General features: G+C 40.6%; 1 protein-coding gene across 2 annotated transcripts in view; it reads left to right on the plus strand.

The window, feature by feature from the left end:
• Positions 1–15,026: 15,026 nt before the first annotated feature.
• The window catches only part of LOC121863307, an 83,799-nt gene continuing 78,207 nt past the window's right edge, over positions 15,027–20,618 (plus strand). Inside the window, exon 1 of one of the 2 annotated variants that reach the window (XM_042361928.1) lies at positions 15,027–15,335. The gene's annotated coding sequence lies outside the window, so the exon portion shown is untranslated. Of the gene's footprint in view, positions 15,336–16,948; positions 17,263–20,618 lie in introns of those variants that run through there. The other variant, XM_042361929.1, reaches the window with a different exon arrangement.

Raw genomic sequence — 20,618 nt, forward strand, 5'->3', positions numbered from 1 at the left:
TAGTGTATATGATAGTGCAGTTGATATAGTGAAGATGATAGTATAGTTATAGTGAAGATGATAGTGTAGTTGATATAGTGAAGATGATAGTATAGTTATAGTGAAGATGATAGTGCAGTTGATATAGTGAAGATGATAGTATAGTTAGAGTGAAGATGATAGTGCAGTTGATATAGTGAAGATGATAGTATAGTTATAGTGAAGATGATAGTGTAGTTGATATAGTGAAGATGATAGTATAGTTAGAGTGAAGATGATAGTGCAGTTGGTATAGTGAAGATGATAGTGTAGTTGATATAGTGAAGATGATAGTATAGTTATAGTGAAGATGATAGTGTAGTTGATATAGTGAAGATGATAGTATAGTTATAGTGAAGATGATAGTGCAGTTGATATAGTGAAGATGATAGTATAGTTATAGTGAAGATGATAGTGCAGTTGATATAGTGAAGATGATAGTGTAGTTGATATAGTGAAGATGATAGTATAGTTAGAGTGAAGATGATAGTGCAGTTGATATAGTGAAGATGATAGTATAGTTATAGTGAAGATGATAGTGCAGTTGATATAGTGAAGATGATAGTGTAGTTGATATAGTGAAGATGATAGTGTAGTTAGAGTGAAGATGATAGTGCAGTTGATATAGTGAAGATGATAGTATAGTTAGAGTGAAGATGATAGTGCAGTTGATATAGTGAAGATGATAGTATAGTTAGAGTGAAGATGATAGTGCAGTTGATATAGTGAAGATGATAGTGTAGTTGATATAGTGAAGATGATAGTATAGTTATAGTGAAGATGATAGTGTAGTTGATATAGTGAAGATGATAGTATAGTTAGAGTGAAGATGATAGTGCAGTTGATATAGTGAAGATGATAGTGTAGTTGATATAGTGAAGATGATAGTATAGTTATAGTGAAGATGATAGTGTAGTTGATATAGTGAAGATGATAGTATAGTTAGAGTGAAGATGATAGTGCAGTTGGTATAGTGAAGATGATAGTGTAGTTGATATAGTGAAGATGATAGTGCAGTTGATATAGTGAAGATGATAGTGTAGTTGATATAGTGAAGATGATAGTATAGTTAGAGTGAAGATGATAGTGCAGTTGGTATAGTGAAGATGATAGTGTAGTTGATATAGTGAAGATGATAGTATAGTTATAGTGAAGATGATAGTGTAGTTGATATAGTGAAGATGATAGTATAGTTAGAGTGAAGATGATAGTGCAGTTGGTATAGTGAAGATGATAGTGTAGTTGATATAGTGAAGATGATAGTATAGTTATAGTGAAGATGATAGTGTAGTTGATATAGTGAAGATGATAGTGTAGTTGATATAGTGAAGATGATAGTATAGTTAGAGTGAAGATGATAGTGCAGTTGGTATAGTGAAGATGATAGTGCAGTTGATATAGTGAAGATGATAGTATAGTTATAGTGAAGATGATAGTGTAGTTGATATAGTGAAGATGATAGTATAGTTAGAGTGAAGATGATAGTGCAGTTGGTATAGTGAAGATGATAGTGTAGTTGATATAGTGAAGATGATAGTGTAGTTGATATAGTGAAGATGATAGTGTAGTTGTAGTGTATATGATAGTGCAGTTGATATAGTGAAGATGATAGTATAGTTATAGTGAAGATGATAGTGTAGTTGATATAGTGAAGATGATAGTATAGTTATAGTGAAGATGATAGTGTAGTTGATATAGTGAAGATGATAGTGTAGTTGTAGTGTATATGATAGTGCAGTTGATATAGTGAAGATGATAGTATAGTTATAGTGAAGATGATAGTGTAGTTGATATAGTGAAGATGATAGTATAGTTATAGTGAAGATGATAGTGCAGTTGATATCGTGAAGATGATAGTATAGTTATAGTGAAGATGATGGTGTAGATGATAGTGTAGCTGATGTAGTGTAGATGATAGTGTAGTTGTAGTGTAGATGATAGTGTAGCTGATGTAGTGTAGATGATAGTGCAGTTTTAGTGAATATGACACCACCACCACATCATCTTCCTACCGTCCTCCCCTGGCTGACAACACCACCACATCACCCCCTACCTTCCTCCCCTGGCTGACAACACCACCACATCATCCCCCTACCCTCCTCCCCTGGCTGACAACACCACCACATCACACCCTACCCTCCTACCCTCTCCCCTGGCTGACAACACCACCACATCCCCCCTCCTCCCCTGGCTGACACACCACATCATCCCCCACCCTCCTCTCTGACAACACCACCACATCAGCACCCTACCCTCCTCCCATGGCTGACAACACCACCACTTCACCACATCATCCCCTACCCTCCTCCTGGCTGACAACCACCACATCAGCACCCCTACCCTCCTCCCATGGCTGACAACACCACCACTTCACCACATCATCCCCCTACCCTCCTCCCCTGGCTGACACCACCACCACATCATCCCCTACCCTCTTCCCCTGGCTGACACCACCACATCATCCCCTACCTCCTCCCCTGACTGACAACACCACCACATCATCCCCTACCCTCTTCCTGGCTGACAACATCACCACATCATCCCCTACCCTCCTCCCCTGGCTGACACATCACATCACCCCCTACCCTCCTCCTTGGCTGACACCACCACATCACCCCCTACCCTCCTCCTGGCTGACACCATCACATCCCCCTACCCTCCTCCCCTGGCTGACAACACCACCACATCATCCCCCTCCTCCCCTGGCTGACACCACCACATCATCCCCTACCCTCCTCCTGGCTGACACCACCACATCATCCCCTCACTTTCTCCCCTGGTCTTCCATCCACATCACCCCCCTACCCACTCCTCCCTTGACACCACCACATCACCCCCTACCCTCCTCCCTGGCTGACACCACCATCACCCCCTACCTCCTCCTGGCTGACACCACCACATCACCACACACCACTCACCCCCTACTCCCCTGGCTGACACCACCACATCACCCCCTACCCTCCTCCCCTGGCTGACACCACCACATCACCCCCCTACCCCCTCCCTGGCTGACACCACCCTCCCCTCCTCCCCTGACAACACCACCACATCATCCCCTACCTCCCCTGGACACCACCACATCACCCCCCCCCTCCTCCCCTGGCTGACACCACCACATCACCCCCCCCTCCTCCTCCCACCATCCCCTACCCTTCTCCCCACCACCATCACCCCCCCTACCTCCCCTGGCTGACACCACATCACCCCCTACTCCTCCTGGCTGACACCACCCATTACCCTCCTCCCCTGGCTGACACCACCACATCACACCCCTAACACCACCACATCCCCTACCCTCCTCCCCTGGCTGACACCACCACATCCCCACCTCCCCTGGCTGACACCACCACATCATCCCCTCCTGACACCACCACATCACCCCACATCTCCCCTCCTCCCCTGGCTGACACTACCACATCATCCCCCTACCCTTCTCCCTATATAGTTTTTGTTATTTATATAATCATTATAATTTTAATATATCCCATGTATAGGACTCACATATGCCACTTTCCAGTCGCTGGGATTTTTTGCTAGTCCGCGTATCTGCAGAACAGGATTTTAAGGGGCTCAGCAAGCTTGTTGCACAACTCTCTTAGCACCATGGCAGGGCTGGGAATCTTATGAAACTTGACATTTGACAATTTTTTCCTAGCACTCTTCTGAGAACATAATGTGAGTCAGTGTTGTATCAAACCGTCTTTCCTCAAACACAGGGAGATTGTTCGCCTCATATCTCGTGAACACGAAGGAAAAGAATTTGTTTAACGCCTCCGCCTTGTCCTGATCTGAGTCTGCGTAACTACCATCTTCAAGTCTCAGTTCTTATACGCCCAAACGTGACTTTAATTTCGACTATGCCTAACGATAGAAAGCCTTTGGGTGTGACTTGACTTTGCTTGCATTCCGCCTCTGAAACTCTTTCAGCCCTTCTACGCTCTGACTCTGCTTGGTTCCTGGACATACATCCTTCTGTCCTGCTCATCATTTGTCTCGACCCATATCTTAAATTTCTGAAATTTCTTAATTTTATCAACCGTCATACAGTTCATGTGTAACGGTTTCCATGTGTTCCTGGGGCCAGTGAGTTTGGTCTTGGATATATATATATATATATATATATATATATATATATATATATATATATATATATATATATATATAATATATATATATATATATATATATATATATATATATATATATATATATATATTGATTAATTAAATAGTTTATTGATTAATTATGATGTGCAGGCTAGTACCCACTATCCGCATTCTAGTTTACCAGTGAGTCAGGACAGTAAATACCCCTCATCTCCTCCCCCATCCTGTTGTAATCGCCAATGTAATATTTGAACCTTGGCCTGTTCTGATCGTTAACCAAGTAACAGTTAAATCTGAAGGACAACGTTACGTGGTGACTGGTGCCGGCGGGGTTAGGTGTTTCAGCTTGGCCACCATACCCTCCTCGTTAGTTATAATGAGGTCCAGCGGTTTGGGTGTTTGTTCCGTTTTATAGTGAGTCGGATGGTTAACGAGTTACTTTTACTTACTTTTATCCTCGTCACCTCTGATCGGCTTGTTAGCCGCTTTGGGTTACGTCTCTGTTACGCACTGTAGGCAAGTACTGGGCATGAACTGGCTCCTGAATGTATCTGAACCTGCTCCAGTGCTTATCCAGTCTGGTCCTGAAAGAGCTCACCCTTGGTGCCTTCGCAACACTCTCTGGCAGATTGTTCCAAGAGTTCACAACTCTCGCTCCGAAAAAGCTACCCCTCACAGTTTTCTGGGCTTGCGGCTTCTTCAACATTGAGTTGTGACCCCTTGTTGGGCGAGCGTCCGCCAGCTCCAGGTAAGGGCACTCGACTGAGTAGTGAGTGCCTTTTGAGATGCTTGTACACCTCAATTAGATCTCCCTTTGCCCGTCTGTAGTATAAGCTAGGCAATTTCAGGCGCCTCTAATTTCTCAGGGTAGCTGAGGAGCCGCAGTGCAGGCACCAGTCTGGTGGCCCTCCGTTGGACATTTTCAACCAACTGACAGTCCCTAGCATATCTCGGGGACCAGACACTGACAGTACTTCAGACGAGGAAGCACTTCACACTTGAAGATCGTTACGAGGGACGGACCGTCTAGATATCTGAACGAGCTTCTTACAAGACCTAATAATTTAGTCGCCTGATTACCTTCTTCTCGCAATGGCCCGAGAACTTCAGCTCATTGTCAACATACACACCTAGGTCCTTGGGAATCGAAAATTGTCTCTCAGAGTTTCTACAAAAGGAGTAGCAGGAGTGTTAAGGTCATTTGGTGTAATTCCATTTCTCCAGTCGATTCCGCCATAGTTGAAGTCACCTTGACAAGGAGGCGGCTAGAGTTGTCTATTGAGGCTCTTAATTGCTCCTCCTATACTCTCACACCTGGTTGGCTCTACTTTTTTCTTTTATCTTCTTCGCCACTGATCATCTCGTTTGCTGCTTGGTAGGTTGGTCACGTCTCTGTTACACACTGTTGGCAATTACTGGCTCTAAGGTCCTGTCTAGCATAAATAACCACACACATTTTGCAAGTTGCACAAGAAAAGTTCGTAAAAGAGTCTTATCCCTCCGTACTAAACCCAAAAATCTCCTGGTCGACCCGCCTCTTCTTATACAACAGTCCAACAACATCTACAGTATATATCAGGTTGGTGGGTCTTGAGTAAGGTCTCTTGTCGAGAAAAGTGTCAGTATTAGTGTATAAAACTCTGACTGGTAAGCGTCCTCGGCAGCGATTCCGGGCTTGATATGCAGTACAGTGGCCCCGGCGTCCCACCGTTCCCAGCAACTGACTATTGCAGGAAGGGACACTCAAAGGTAGTAGGTAGTAGGCAGCTACCAAACAGGGAGGTACTACTGCCTGGGAAGATATTGGAAGCATAATGTGTTGTCTAATGGTAGACCCTGCTGCCATATGGCATCACGAAAATTGTGACCAAGTCCCAGGTTGCTGATCTGACTTTCTGCTTCATTTACACACAATTGCAGGGTCTCAATTGTTTCTCTTACCATTGACAACACAACATACATATATCGTTTCTCACTTTTTATCTTTTTTTTCATTTTTGTATTTATAGTTCTTTATTATTAATATTATTATTATTATTACAGTTACTGTATTATTATCATCATTATTTTATTATTTTATTTTTGTTTGTTTTATCATAAATTTTATTTATTATGAATTATTATGAATATTATTATTATTATTATTATTATTATTATTAATTATTATTTTTATTATTATTATCATCATCATCATCATCATCATCATCATCATCATCATCATCATCATCATTATTTCGCCCCCCAGGCCCCGATGTGGGTCGGTGACCTGTGTCCGGGTGGGCTAGTCCCCATAAGGAAAAAGGAAAGGAAAAAGTTCACATTTTTATCCTCCCACGACATTAAGTCTTACATGATATTATACGATAACACCAGATTATTAAATAAAAACAACTTTTATAGAGCCTTGGGATAATTTTTAAAGCAACACATTGATTATTTTGTAGTGAAAGACAATTATTTACCCACTTAGGAATATACTCCCTTCGGTTCTTCAGTAAGAGCGATGGTGGTAGCTACAACTTTATGTCATTTAATATGAAAATAAAATATCGCAGACTGTTAACCAATGCTCTTTATTGTCGCTTTTTAACTATTTATGAAATGATATGAAGAACATCACGGCATTTACGTAAATGTATGATTTTTCCTACTGTACATTTTATTAATTTAATTTATAAAGTGAAGATAAAAAAGGAAACATGCGGTCAGGTACTTTAATGGGCAATGTTCGGTAGATTTGGCATCCTGTGTACCGTCGGCAAGGCGGTAACACTAGTCTTACCCGTGGTGCCCACCCGTTATAGTACATCCTTCTTTCCTCACACAGCCAAACTGTGGAATGCTCTGCCTTCTTCTGTGTTTCCATATTCTTACAATCTGTCTTACTTCAAAAAGCTGGTTTTCCGGCATCTTCGTGGTGTAGAGTAATATGGTCTTTTTCTTTTCTATTTTTAATTTCTTTTTACTCTTATTTTCTCGCCCTCCAGGCCCTGTTGTGGGTCGATGACCTGTGTCCGGGTGGGCAATTCCCCGTAAAAAAAAAAAAATAGTCGCAGGGGTAACCTCAGCACGCACCGACAAGGTTTCAAATTGTCCGATGATGTGAAACGCATTGGTAACACAAAAAGAACAAGCCCATACTGTAATTGCCCCTGTCTCATCAACAGAAGTGTTATATAAATGGGTTCATTACATTTGACTTCTATACTAATTCACCCCCTGTAACTTTCCACTTGCTATGAGTTGTGATGCTCATATCACGTGAATGGTAGCCTCCTTAGGGTGCGGCCCAGTTGACTATATGTCAGCACATGGGTCAGCTCGGAATAAGCCGGCACCCAAGTCAGTCACACCCATAATCTTACATCGAACGGACGTGATTAAACGGTCTATTTACATAGCCGCCGTCCTCTCTCTTCACACTGGTAAATAGTGGAAGTTACGGTTGATCTACACTCTTCAAAAACACAGTCTCTGGTTACTGCACAAAAGAGAGTTGTACTGACAATGACCTACTTGAAAAAAACAGATCACACTAACGAAAAATTTGCCATATTGAAATTTTTAAAATTCGAAGATATTAACACCTACTGCTGTGCCCTCTTTGTTTACAAATCTATCAATCACTTGCTTGACAATAATTACTTCCAGTTCCGGAATAATCAGAGATACAACTTAAGGCACCCAGAGCTACTAAGACCACCCCCCATGCGCTCCTCTCAGTCCCAGACCTCCATAAAATATCATGGTGTGAAGGTGTGGAGCAACTTACCCACACCCATCCGAGCTAAGACTACGCTCCCTTCCTTTAAATCATCTCTAAAAAAATACCTATAGTCGAAGTATTAATATTTCTTGTAACACTTACTATATTTACAGCACCTGCTTTTATTGCACCGCCAAATCCGTTTTATCGGAAATTATCATGTAAATAAATAAGTAATTACCATTGCAATACACATAATTGCAACTAGACATAATCCTGGCAGCTCTGTCCTCTTGTTCAACCTTATTTCTGCACAACCCAGGTTGTACTGCTCCCCCATTATACTTATGTTTTTAAATTCCACTCTAATTTATATGTATGTATGTGTGTGTATATGTGTGTATATATGTATGTATATGTATATGTGTGTATATATATATATATATATATATATATATATATATATATATATATATATATATATATATATATATATATATATATATATATATATATATATATATATATATATATATATATATATATATAGGTATGTGTATATGTATGTATCAATAAATAAGTAAATAAAAATAATAAATACTAAAATAAATAAATATTGAAGTGATAACCGTGGTAACACTATGAGATGTTCTTATTACCACCGAGCTATTGTACTATTCCAGATGATACTAAATGTTTCATAATACTTCCTCGAGATAAATGTATAGTATATATCTCAAAGAGAGCTCAGGTTCTCAACTGGCTCAGCCATGTTAATATTGTTATTATTATCCACTCTGTATCTGTGTTTTTCTGGCTAATTAAACTGTTACAATTCAATTCAATTGTTACAATTCGGGAATTATATAAACAATACTTTTTTTAATAAAAGCAGAAACTACAATTGGGTTTCGCTACTCTTACCCAGTATAATATATGTCTAGGCCCGTATGCTTTGTGTCTAGAACAATACTGAGAATGATGTATATTTTTACCATAAGATTACTTAGACTATGCAGCACCTGTCCTCTCTTGTACTGGTGAAGGAAGGCTACGGAAGCTTGAGATCATGCAAAATGAAGCAATAAGAATAATTTTAGGATATTACAAGAATGCAATGATTGAAATAATGAAAATGGAACTAGGGTTACAGAGCATTTCACAGAGGGTCAATGAAATTAATACTGTTGCAACGGTTCGATTAATGAGAGGGAACAGTGGGGGTAAATTTGTACAAGATATAAATGATGGTTAAAAAAATAAAAGGACCTTCTGCAGGCAAGGCAAGAGAGGATACATGAATGGATTAGTAAATATTATTGAAAAAACTTCAACTGACAGACTGGTGTACAGCTGTTCAGAAAAGTTGTAAGGATCCACCCTGGGAAGAACGAGAAGTAAAGTTAGACATAGTGCCTCTCACAATGAAGAAATCATTACATGAACCAGGACAGTTAAGGGCTTTATATGGGAATAAGATTAGTAATTTGCCTAAAATAAACACCTTGCATGTGTATTGTGACGGTTCAGTTGTGTCAAGTGGCAGGGCTGGGTGTGGGAGCCTTATAAGACAGTACACAGAACAAGGTATTGATGACACCAGAATTGGACTCCGGCTGAGCAATTTTATGTCATCAACACAAGCTGAGTTATATGCAATGTTAGTAGGATTGGAAAATGTTGTAGAGAGTAATAAAGATGCAGATTTTTTTGTTGATAGTAGTCAGCTTTGGATTCTTTGAACAGTGGGAGTCCAGCCTTTGAACACATTATTGGTTCATGTAGAAAATTAGTAAATACAATAAGGAAAAAAGGCCATAGTGTTCGATTTGTATGGGCCCTTTCACATGTGGGGATTGGTCTTAATGAAGCAATAGATATAATTGCAAAATAGCCACGAAAAAGGTCGAGATCGACATAATGTGTATTAAAACTTTGAAACAATTAAGGAGCAAATTGCGGAAAATACAATCAATAGATGATAATTACAAAATGAATGAAATATATGAGAAAAGTGAAACAATGAAACATTACCACCATGTTCTCGTGAACACAAATTTTACATATGGAACAGATAGGAGCAGGTGGAAAGATTCAGTGTATATGAGGTTAAGATTAGGATATAAATATTACTGGGAACTTGGAGCTGAGAGAAGTGAACAGGATAAAGAATGTAGAGTTTGTAGAACATCCAGACCCCATACCCTGCCACATTACAGTATATACGGGAATGGCCATTGCTTCATGTATATAGAAATGCCCATATAAATAATATCTCCAAGCAAATAGAGTGGATGTTTAAAAATAAGAAAGTTGATGAAATATTAAAGAAATATAGAAATTTTGCATCTAGAACATAACTAGGTACTATAATTGATTATGTTAGATATATCTGTATTAGGGATTTATGTGAGTCCTGAGAGGGACATTCCTGGACTGGGGTGGGGATGACTTACTGTATGTCACTTCATCCCTTTTTGATGTTTTTTTTTGTATCTCAATAAACGTATCAATCAATCAATTAAGAGAACAAGAAAAATATTACAACTTTTTCCCTTGGTTTTCATGGTCCAGTGGTGTCAGATATGATGTTAATTCGTGCCAAGACCAACTCGCTCCCTACTAACTCGTAATTATTCATGGTTAGCGGTATAATATTTGTGATCAGTGTAACAAGATTAATGACCTTTGTTAGGTTTAGGTAATTTATTTCTACATTAGCACCCGTCTCTGGTCAGTCGGTCAACATTCCAGAGGCACTGCCAAGCTTTGTTTTGTTTGGGCAGTACTTGCTAGCTCCCGGTGGCACACTGCCCGCAAACACGGGAGGCAATGCGGTTGGAATTTTAGGGTGACGATGATCTAACAGGAACGGCCGAAAATCAATTATTGTGTCTGTCCATGGTTGTTCAAGGGCTAGAGACGAAATTAATAAGAATGTATGCCGCAAACATTTTCTTATCAGAAGACTACTAGGGAATAGAAAAAAAAAAGTTGTGAATGAATTATGAGGTGTAGAGGTCACTCATACCTAACTCTGGTAAAGAAGCAACCCATCACGTGTGAAGAAATAAACTTGCATGTTTAGTGACTGTACACTTCTAACTTTCCTCGTTTGAGGTTACAAGATGGAAACTTTATACCCATCCCAGGTATTTGGAAGTAAATCCGGGTACTAGATGGAGTTGTACCTGATGGGGGGGGGGGGTAATGGAAAGGAAAAGGTTGGCAACTCATTGGTGAGGTAAGCAAGCTGCGGCAGTACCACCGATACCTCGTTTTAGAACAACATCTTAACAATAAACACAACAAAATTATGCAAGAGGTTTTAAATAAAGTTGAAGTTTATTGCCGTAGTACTTAATAGTCGTAAATACTGTATCTTAATGGGGGCAAAGTTTGTATTTCCATGACTAAAACAAGTAATAAAATTAAAGGGAGGGGACTTACTTATTGTCGGGTGTACCTACAGATCCCCAAACTGTGGCCCACTAAATCAAAGGAACTTAAGAACCTTAACAGACAACACAGCGATGCTCAACCCTATCCACCTCCTTATCATGGGAGACTTTAACTATGGCGACATCGACTGGAGAAACGAGTTCACCCCAAATGACTTGAATAACCCTGCTCCTCTTTTTGTGGAAACTCTGAGAGATAATTTTCTGCTCCATCATGTTAGAGATCCGACACATTACAGAGGGGAGCAAACACCCAAGCCACTAGACCTCATCATAACAAACGAGGAGGGTATGGTGGCCAAGCTGGAACATCCTTGTCCCAGTTGGCACCAGTCACCATATAGTGTTGTCATTCAGATTTAACTGTTACCCAGTTCAAGATAAGGCCAGGCCAAGGTGCAAATATTACAAGGGAAATTTCAACGGGATGAGGGGTATCCACTGGCCTGACTCATTAAGGCACAAGAACGCAGACACTACGCTGAATATGATAACTAGTAAAGTGACTATTTGATCGATAATTATATACCCAAGACCAAACCCAGTGCCTCTAGGAATACGAAGGGCTCCCTACACATGAACCATGCGACGGTCGACAAAGTTAAGAAGAAAACCCAGAAATTCAAGATATGGGTTATGTTAAACGATGAGCAGGACAGGAGGATGTATGCAAGAGCCAGAAACCAAGCAAAGGTAGAGTGTAGAAGGGCTGAAAAGGAGTTCCAGAGGCTGGTTGCAAGCGAGGTCAAGTCAAACCCAAAGGTGTTTTACCGCTATGCAAAGTCGAAATTAAAAACGCGAGTAGGAGTATCAGATCTGAGGCTTGAAGATGGTAGTTACGCAGATTTTGACCAGGATAAAGCTGAGGCATTAAACAGCTTCTTTTCCTCAGTGTTCACAAGAGAGGATGCGATTAACCTTCCTGCGTTTGAGGACAGAAGGTTCGACACAGCACTGACCCACATTGTGTTCACAGTAGAGGGAATTAGAAATAAACTGTCAAAGCTAAAGGTCCATAAGAGTCCCGGCCCTGATGTAGTGCATCCCAGAGTGCTAAGAGACTTGTGCAACGAGCTTGCCGAGCCCCTGAAGATCCTGTTCTGTAAATGAATGGATGAACAAAAGGTCCCCAGTGATTGGAAAGTGGCTTATGTGAGTCCTATCTTCAAGAAGGGCGATCGTCACTCCATGAACAACTATAGACAGGTGAGCCTGACTAGCATAATATGTAAAGTACTTGAGAGTATTATCAGAGATGCCGCGATGGAACATCCAATACGAAACAACCTTGTAAAGGATTGCCAACACGGTTTTATGCCGGGGCACTCCTGCTTAACACAATTGCTCAAGGTATTGGATATTTGGACCCATATTCTGGAACGGGGTGGTAATATCGACAATATATACCTAGATTTTGCCAAGGATTTCGTTAGTGTACCCCACAAAAGGCTGAAAATCAAAATGGAAGGGTACGGAATTCGGGGAAATGTCCAAGCGTGGATAGAAGACTTTCTACATGACCGCAAGCAGTGTGTGGTTATTAATGGCACGAAATCATCATCCGTACCTGTCACAAGCGGGGTATCACAGGGCAGTGTATTGGGCCCGCTGTTGTTTGTTTGTTTCATAAATGACATGCCTGACGTTGTACACTCCTCCATACAAATGTTTGCCGATGAAGCCAAGTTATTTCGGGAAATCAAGAACCAGGCAGACTGTGAAGAGCTGCAGAAGGACCTCTGTGGGCTCCAAGGATTGACGAAGAAATGGCTGCTCAAATTCAATGTCACGAAGTGTAAGAGGATGCACCTGGGGCGTACCAACGGTAAGGAGGCGTATCATATGTCCCAACGAGATAAAGAAACAGTACTTTTTGAGACAATGTGAGAGGGATCCAAGTGTGTATGTTGACAATGAGCTGAAGTTCTCGGGCCACTGCGAGAAGAAGGTAAATCAGGTAAATAAATTATTAGGTGTTATAAGAAGGTCGTTCAGATATCTAGACGGTCCGTCCCTCGTAACGATCTTCAAGAGTGAAGTGCTTCCCCATCTGGAGTACTGTCACCCTGTCTGGTCCCCGAGATATACTAGGGACTGTCAGTTGGTTGAAAATTTTCAAAGGAGGGCCACCAGACTGGTGCCTGCACTTCGGCACCTCAGCTACCCTGAGAGATTGCCCGAACTTGCCTAGCTTATACTACAGACGGGCAAGAGGCGACCTAATTGAGGTGTATAAGCATCTCAAGGGGCACTACTCAGTCGAGTGTCCTTACTTGAGGCTGGCGGACGCCCGCCCCACAAGGGGTCACAGCTCAAGATTGAAGAAGCCGCAGGTCCAGAAAACTGTGAGGGCAAACTTTTTCGGAGTGAGAGTTGTGAACTCTTGGAACAATCTACCAGAAAGTGTTGTGACGGCACCGAGTGAGCTCTTTCAAGACCAGACTTAACCAACACTGGAGCAGGTTCAAGTACATTCAAGAGCCCGGTGCATGCCCAGGACCTGCCAACAGTGCGTAACAGAGACGTGACCGATCGCTCTAGCTACTAACGAGCCGATCAATTGGTGAAGAGGATAAAAGAAAAAGAAAAGACCGTTTGAGCAAATGAATGGAATTATGAAAGATGAAACCTATTGTAACAGAGCTGATTGAAGTGGAAGATAGCGCGACGAAGATATTATGATAAGTTAACTCAAACAAGATTACGTCAAATAACTACGTTACTCAGTCGTGCCGTAACAAAAAACTGTCGAATTTATCCTGCGAAAGAAATAATTTCTAAATTCAGAGTTATTATATTTGAAAAATGATTCCCGTTTTCTCTTATTAGTCCTAAGTAATATGAAAGTGGGACCCGTAAAGTGCATTGTTACTAACCTTTATTTGGTAAACAAGAACCCAATGCAACAAACACTACTTGACCGCCTTTACTTCCACGACTGGGATGCCAACCAGAGACCTTTAGGACAGGAGGAGAGCGCTGTCTCCACTCGGTAGTAGCAAATAGACATAACATCACATATTTATTTCATCCAAGGGAAAATTGCACATTAAAATTAAGAGGATCCGTGTAGGTGGTGGGTTAAGGCGTGTAGGTGGTGGGTTAAGGCGTGTAGGTGGTGGGTTAAGTCGTATGGGTGGTGGATTAAGGCGCGTAAGTGGTGGGTTAAGGCACGTTAGTTGTGGGTTAAGGCGTGCCGGTGGTTGGTCAGAGTGTGTAGGTGGTGGGTTAAGGCGTGTAGTGGTGGGTTAGAACGTGTAGGTGATGGGTCAGAACGTGTAGGTGGTGGGTTAAGGCGTGCAGATGGTGGGTTAAGGCCTGTGGGTCAGGGCGTGTAGGTGGTGGGTTGAGGCCTGTAGGTGGTGGGTCAGAACGTGTAGGTGGTGGGTTTAGGCGTGTAGATGGTGGGTTAAGACCTGTAGGTGGTGGGTCAGAACGTGTAGGTGGTGGGTCCGAACTTATAGGTGGTTGGTCAGAGCGTGTAGGTGGTGGGTCATGGTGGGTAAGTGGTGGGAGAGGAAGATCTTGGTGGGTAGTTGTAGTGGGTCAGGGTGTGAAGGTGACTGGGGGGGGGGGTCTTTGTGGGTATCTGTGGTGGGTCAGGGCGTGTAGATTGTATTTTGTGGGCGGGGCCCGGGCGTGGAGCGCCGCCTCCAGTGATGGCGGGTAAGTCCTGGCAGCAAGAGGAGCAGCAGGGGTGATGCAGGCTCAGTGTACCTTCAGTAGTGTGTAGGGAGCGGATACTAGCGAGGCTGGTGGCGGCGGAGGTGAGTTGCTCGCCACGAACACTGCCTGCACTCTCCTTGCTGGTCAGGCTCCACATTACCACATATCAATAGCTTGTTAACTGGTCATTATATGTATTTAATTAACATATTTTAGCAATAATGGCAGTGAATAGAAACCATTAGAAAAATAACAAAAAATAAAGAATTGAACTAGAGAAAGCAGGGACAAAAAGACAACACAAGTTGAGATTTGTTTTATAACATGTCTACTTCAGTGACCCAGGTGACTGGTGGCGTAACAACAACGATTTGGCACGTAAGTTAACCTCTGGAATCACTTATGTTTACATTCTATATCTTTCATATGCTAATTTGCTTACTTAATCTTTCTCGTCGTTAGCATTTCCTGAATAAGTAGAATGAGTAATTGAATGTGACTATATATATATATATATATATATGTATATATACATATTCAATTCAATTCAATTTCAATTGTTTATTCCTTGATAGAGGAAGCGGGATCCTAGTGCTGTCACTAGGTACCCCTGTACAATGACACCAGAAGCATCTGGCAAGTGTGATAAGTATATACAGTATAAATATTATAAAGGGGCTTACTAAAGCCTAAGGAAGGAAGGATATTCCTTTAACACATAATCAATATTATTTACAAAATATCTGGCCAGTATGGGGAGGATCATCGTGTCTCCGTCAGGGGGTCGTGGAGTGGTGGTCCAGCAGGCGTCACGGAAGCGTTGTGTGTGGGGACATCTTAGGAGGTAATGAATAAGGGTGCTGCTGTCGGGTCTTCTGCATAATGCACAAGAGCGTTGCTCAGGGGATGCGGGGATACCAATCTCCCAAGCAAAGTCATACCCAATGATGATACGTATATATATATATATATATATATATATATATATATATATATATATATATATATATATATATATATATATATATATATATATATAGTCACGTGTGTGTGTGTGTGTGATTTGAGTATACTAGACGAAGGCGTCAGACCTAAGCATTCAAGATTTTAATTTTTTTACTAATGGCGCCTCTTGTTTAGTACAGGAAGAAACTGGAGTACTGTACCTTGAGAACACCTTCCACGTTATGACAGTGTCACGCTGGGCATCACCCTTCTGACACCCAACCAAAGACAATCACATGTGGATCACTGTGGCGAGAGGCAAGCATGTCACCGTATACCACTGTTGAAATTGCCCAATATATGTCTAACACTCGACGTTTGAACTTTGAATAGCCAATTTATAACCTCTTATAATCAATGTTCACACCAGTGTGAACTGTTGAACAAGGTTTAATACACATACCTGTAAGTTATTCGCCAGTTACACAACTACAGTGTATTTTATAGCACAACTGTTTACAGGATCCATCAAATAATTTTTATCGCTAAGGATATCCATATATACTCTCTTACTGCTTTCAAATTGAGTTTTGTCTAATTATTTTAATTATTGGTGAAATAGTGCAATTACTAACCTTAGCTGCTGAAGTGCAGTAATAACATTATAACAACTATATTGCCATATGTTGACCCCTACTCGGTATTGGTCAGATTTGGTATATTTTTATAATCAACCGTATTGTATAATAACCTGTGACTTAATGTACAGTATTATAGCAATCTATGACTTCCTTATGTAAAACATAATTTGTTTGTACTGTATTTACATTTTCTCTCCCCATATATTTGTTTCCCACACTAACTCATTCTAACACATCATCGGATATTTCCATTATTATCACTGTTTTCATCTCTAATACAGTACTAAATTTATTTCTTTTGGAGTTTTGTGCCTTGGATCCCAATTTTAATTCGCCACTTGGCAAGTTCGCTATCGCCTGTGCGCCTGCGCTCGTGCCTGCTGTCCAGTGTCATCGGAAGTTCGGAACAGTGTGGGTTGGGGGAGTGCTTTCCGGAGACACATTATTCGTGATGTGCCAACTAAACAATAGAACGTTTTGTCCATGATATTGTGAGAATTATATGAATGAGGGATATAAATATTAAATTTCGGAAATATGAATTCTCAGTGAGAAATACTGTACGAATATTGACAAAACAGATGTTTAAGGATGAAAATGATTCAACGCTTGTTTCCGGTCTCGGGCTGACTGTAGGGAGTAGGTATACATGAAGACTATCTCCTTGGCCACAAACCTGCATTCTTCTCATGCTCCCGACCCCACGAAGAGAAACTTCGGTGAGTGCAAATTCAGATGCCCTAATCTGTCTCTCTACTCAGAGTTTCTAATGTCATGGATTACTCTTTTTATCTTCCTCTGATTTCTTTCTTGGGATTCTATATCCATATTGAAGTACGGTGACCAAAACTGAACCGCGTAATCCAAGTGAGGTCGCACAAGCTCAAGATATAATGTTAGGATGACCTCGCTAGTCTTGTAACTCACACTACTTTGTGCGAACCCAAGTATTTTGTTAGCCGTGTTTCGGGCAAATACGCATTGTTGACTTGGTTTAAGATTCTTACTAATTACCCCCCAAAACTTTCTCACAGTCGGAGTTGCTCTATATCAACGTTGTTCATCTGATGTCTGGTTTCTTTATTTACATCTCCTCGGCTAAGTACGAGTACTTTACAAATTTTTAAAGTTAAATTTAATGAAAAAATTTTGTTTAGATCATGCTGTAGTTTTGCGAAGTACTCGTCAAATATAATTACACGCCCTATTGGAGTGTTTGTAAATTTGCAGTTTCATCCCCAACTACTGTTCAACCATAAATTTGCAGTTTCCCCCTGGTATTTGGTGTGATTCATTCGAATTATGGCCTTCATCCCCCCCGAACCTGACATAACCAACCAAAGAAACCTACCCAACCTTACCTAACTTCCTAGCCGTCCCCGCGATATTAAACAGAAATTACTTATTTTGATATTTGGTACCAATGAAAGCAACTTTGTTGAAGCATCATGGTGTAATTCAATTCAATTCAATTTCAATTGTGTATTCCTTGATAGAGGAAGCGGGATCCTAGTGCTGTCACTAGGGGTGGCCGGTAATAAAGTCACAGGAAAAAAGTCACAGAAAAAAAGTCACAATTTTGGCTAGGAAAAAAGTCACAGGAAAAAAAGTCAATTAATTTATGGTGGCCGGTAATAAAGGTTAGGTTAGGTTACTGAAACTGATTGACATATTAACCTTAAAAATGTGAGAATTCGACAGTTAACTTTTCTTTTTTTCCTGTGACTTTTTTTCCTGTGACTTTTTTTCCTGTGACTTTTTTTCCTGTGACTCTTTTTCTGTGACTTTTTTATCTGTGACTTTTTTACCTGGATTCGTCACTAGGTACCCCTGTACAATGACACCAGAAGCATCTGGCAAGTGTGACAAGTATATACAGTATAAATATTATAAAGGGGCTTACTAAAGCCTAAGGAAGGAAATGGTGTAATTGTACGTTATTTGTGGACCTGAGAGTACGTTCGTACCATTGGTTGTAAAGAAGGTCGACACTCGGTGAATGCAGAATGCACGAGCTGTCGGTTCTGAGTAAACACAAGAAATACACTGCCACGTTCGTAGAGCGATACGGTATATATAATTTGTAATAAAAGTTTCAAGTCCTGCTATAATACTCGAGGTAAGTTTATTTCTTGAGAAACAGGGCCGCCATTTGTAATGACGTCACCAGTTTCCCCGCAGACGACGTTCTCAAACTCAGTCTAAAGGATGGCTCTTCAGACTACAAATGCCCTGTTCAGATAAGTTTGAAGGTTTTTTTTTATGGTCTAAGATTCTATGTCATGGGCATTTCGTAAGTGAAGAAATGTGCCGTGGACATAAAAACTCATGTTCACATCAGCTCAACTGTCATGTATTTTTACCCGGTAGCCTTTCTCTTTTTTCCCCAGTGCATTTACAGAGTATATCAATACTAGATAGAGATACGAGTCAATTTAGAAGTAATGACTTTATTTTGAGACTGCATTGCATTATATCATCATTTATATTAATCAATGGGTAAAATTTTACTTTAACTACCATAAGTATTTGGATGTTTAGAGTCGAGATAGGCTATATTGGGTAAATTTTAACTTTTGGTCATCCCTGTACTTAGATGTGCAGACTATGTTATTTTTTTCTGGTGGTTTGCGATGTGTTATGAACGATATAGACCTTCATTTCTATATGAAATCACTAGTTTTGAGTTACTACCCCCCCTTACTGATGTATGTTAATCTGACCTTATAACTCACCATACCCTAACCTAACCTATGACCTGTATTTTCTAATGCGATCAAAAAAAATTTTGCGAGAGAAATCCCGTAGAGATAATGTCTTATTGTTTAAAGTACTTAAACCCAGTTAGAATATTAAGGTTCCCCAGATGACCAAAACCAAAATAATACCAATATTGTTTGGAATGTTTGTACGATGAAATTTGGATGGTAGGCAGCTAATGTCCATTGAATTAGTTAATGTGCTTAGTAATATTTATATATTCAATATAGTATTACTGTGTTGCAAAGTAAAGCACAATTAATTGTCTAATAATATTTATTTACAGGGCCAATCAGCCGAGAAGGTTGGACTACTACTTCCAGGGTTCACCAAGGCAAATGAAAGAAATTTACCAAAAGTAGATGTCTTTATGATTGTAGAGTATTATTGAGAACTCCGCCATCCAGCTATGAGGCGCGTTAAATTACATCTGTCATCTGATCATCTCAAGCCCATTCCCTGGCCTTGGTCGTCCCTAGTCCTTCCACAACATTAAATATAGACATCAGTGACGAAAACTTACATTTTCCAGACATGAAATAGAGAACAGTGATGAAAACTTCCATGTTGGAGTTATCGGTCTTTTGCATCATTAAGGTACCCAGCGAATAAATACACACGATGATACTTGAGCAGTAATTTATTTTAACCTAAAAATAAGGTATGGCTGTGTATATCAACATTGTACATTATATGACCACAATTCCTGTATTTCTGGTGGTAACAACACACACATACACCACAGCTGGCTGAAGTCGAGGTAAACCACATCATAATCGTGTCCGTCATCCACTGATTCGAAAACCGTTTTAAACGAATAATTGATTTGCCAGACATGAACGCCGACTTGTGAAGCCATGTTGGGAATCATTGATCATCTTGTGTTTCTCGAGGTGATTTCGAATTGAGTTTCAAGCTATTGCTTCTAGCAATTTGCCTACAAATGATTTTAAACTGATTGGGCGGTAATTAGAAGATAGTGAACGATCTCCCTTCTTAATTTTTTTTTACACTCGCTATCCTCCAGAATTCTAGTACTGCTCCCGTTTTTAATGTCATGTTAAACAATAGTAACCATGTAAAGCTGCTTAGTGTTGTGTAACCAAAGAATAATTGCATTGGTGCAAACTTCAGGAACTTTTTATTTAATACTAGCAGAATCGCCGTCCTCCAGGCGGCTCATCCGCTAGGCAACGGTAGGACGCCACCCTCCGGGAGGCTCCACATTGTCTCACTGTTCAGTCCCCAAAACTTCTTCTTCCATCAATAGTTCATTAACGGTGTATGTAAGTTCCACCATGTTTTTCACTACAAC

Source organism: Homarus americanus, unplaced genomic scaffold (assembly GCF_018991925.1).
Source record: "Homarus americanus isolate GMGI-L3 unplaced genomic scaffold, GMGI_Hamer_2.0 scaffold46197, whole genome shotgun sequence".
NCBI lineage: Eukaryota > Metazoa > Arthropoda > Malacostraca > Decapoda > Nephropidae > Homarus > Homarus americanus.